Consider the following 2693-nt stretch of genomic DNA (forward strand, 5'->3'; position numbering starts at 1 on the left):
GAGATGGTATAACTATTTCAATTCGTTGCTAATCATTTCTTGCTTTGAATTCAAATATAGAATTTGTGTTAACTATTTTTTTTAAAAGTAAAACTAGAACTTACTAATATTTCCGCATTGGCTTTCCTGACAATGGTGTTGGGCGCCATCACGACCTGGTGTGAAATTGGGTCGTGACAGTGTGTTTCTGAACTGTTGTTCGTTGTTTGAAGAAGTCAGAATGAGAGTTTATATAGTACTTAGTAAGGTAGGATAAATAAGGTAAAGAATAAATCAGAGTTCATAAAACAGGGTAATCAAATAAATCAATCAGTTAATTGGGGACTTAACTCGATCAATTCCCACGGAAGAATCCGGAAAGGGACCCCCTTAAATTGGGGAGAATCCCTTAACGATTCAGATTGGGATTCAAATAAGGTAAAGAAATCAATCATATATGCATAAGGTGTGAAAATCACTTAATCAATCAATTAGAGTCAAACACAAATCAATTAGGACAGGATCACGGAAGTATCACTTGAATTAAGGAGAATCTCATACAGAATCAATTAACTGACAGGACTGAAGTTTGATAAGGTAAGAAATTCGGTCATAATGATCAAGGCCTAGAAATCAGGCCAGTAACATGATTAAGGAAAGTATTACTAACTATGAATCACATATATATAAGGAAAGAACAGGTAAAAATCTTTCAGAGAGATACTAGTTTAAAAGAATACGATTCCCAACCCTAATTAGGCAAATAACTCAATTAACTACTTTAGTTGACAGAGCTAAAGTAAATGGTCAAGAACAGTGAGATAAATAGTCGAGTATTTGAGAACCCTAAGCATATCGAAACACAGAGATGACACTCAAGCACAGAAATCAGTCTTACAGTAAAGAAGAAAACCAAAATTGCTTCAAAACCTTTTTTTTCAAAAAAAACCCTTATTAGGAATCAAAACCCTAGCTTTAGGGAAAAGTGAAATCAGTAGATAATAATAGTAAAAACGGAAGAAACTTAAAGAGAAAGTATTAAACAAACTCAAAACACTTCAGATCTAAAAAGATCTGAACTGATTTAACCAAAATAGCTAGGTTTGTACAAAAATAAACTGAGGTGAGAAAAGGTCTGGTTTTAAACCGGAGATTTGAAGCCATGAAAACACAAAAAACGATAATACTCACAGACATGGGGTGAATACAAATGAATTAATCGAGAACATGAATATGGCTCAAGCTTCTTGAGATTATTCCCAAGCAATACAAGAAACGGAACACCAGTAGAAATAGGAGGCCAGATAAGGCCGGGAATCGACGAAGAAACCCATGGATCGAAGGGGTTTCGATGACGGCGGGGCTAGGGTTTGAGAGGCTTCAGAGAGAACGGAGAAGAAGAGGAATTTAGGGGCGGCGGGTTGTAACAAAATGACTAGGGTTTGGGGAGGTTAGGGATAATTAAAAAAGGAAGTATCATCCTGGACCGTTGATCTGAGATCAACGGCCAGGATTTGATCTGGGTCGGGTGGACTTTAAAGAAACGGGTATGGGCTAGTTAATTGGGCTGGGGTTTTTGATTTGAATTGGGCGTGGGTAGATTTGAGCTAATTTTAATTGAATTGGGATTGAAATCGGGCTGTTTTAATTAGGCTAGGTCCGAAAATAAAAAGGGTCATTTATTAAATACCCAAACATTGATAAAAATATTTTATAAAATAATTAACAGATTTAAAAAATAATTGTCATGCATAGAAATGCTTTAAAATAATTACTCGATATTTTAAAAATACAATGAGCTATTTTCTGGTAAAATAATATAATAATACATGCATGGGCTATAATTGCAAAGTTATTGCAATTGTAATCCAAAAAATATAAATGTAATTATAAAAAATGTAATTAAAATATTTGAACACTCATATGACCAGAAATGATGNTTGGACATAGTTGAGTAATTAACACTTCGTTATGAAGAATTGTAATATAGAAGAAGGACGTTATATTGAAGAGTTAAAGTTGGGATGGTGTTGTATCCGAACATGGAAACTTATAGGTTTATAATTTAGAGTTTCGTCTATTATTGCATACATTCTTTTTTTGTGTGGGGCAGAATTGAGAAGAATTAGCGGGGAATAAAGCAATCATTCATGCAAAAGTACTACCAATGTTGTTTTCTTACTAAAGACGGGTTACAGATAAATTTGAAATTTATTATGTTTTGTAATTATATTGGGTTATACACAAATTTAATGTTTACATTGTTCTGTATTTATATTTTTCTTTAATTTGAGGTGATGATTGTTAGGTTGATGTTATATGTATTTTTAAGAGTCTGAGCAGATCAGACTTGAAAAAAGATATACTGGTAGAGAATGAAGGCATGAAATTAATTTGAGAAAGAAGACAGCGTAAAAGAGGTAATCCCACGAGCCGTTTTGCCTACAAGGTGCATTTTTGCTCGCCTTTTGTATGTGTGCGCGCGCTTCCTTCGTTCATTGTTTAATTTAGTATATCTTCGACAAAAGAATTGTTTAATTTTCATTGCCTATATTCGGCCTTTATTACATAGTTAAATAAAAAAAATAACAATAGATTTTGCTAGGAATTAGGTAGTATGCCCATCAATTATATAACAAAAATAATGCTAAATTAATAAATAAATAATTAGTTGTACCTAAACTAACGAAGTTGAAGGTAAATTTGTAATTTTG

This window comes from Nicotiana attenuata, chromosome 6 (assembly GCF_001879085.1).
Source record: "Nicotiana attenuata strain UT chromosome 6, NIATTr2, whole genome shotgun sequence".
Lineage (NCBI taxonomy): Eukaryota > Viridiplantae > Streptophyta > Magnoliopsida > Solanales > Solanaceae > Nicotiana > Nicotiana attenuata.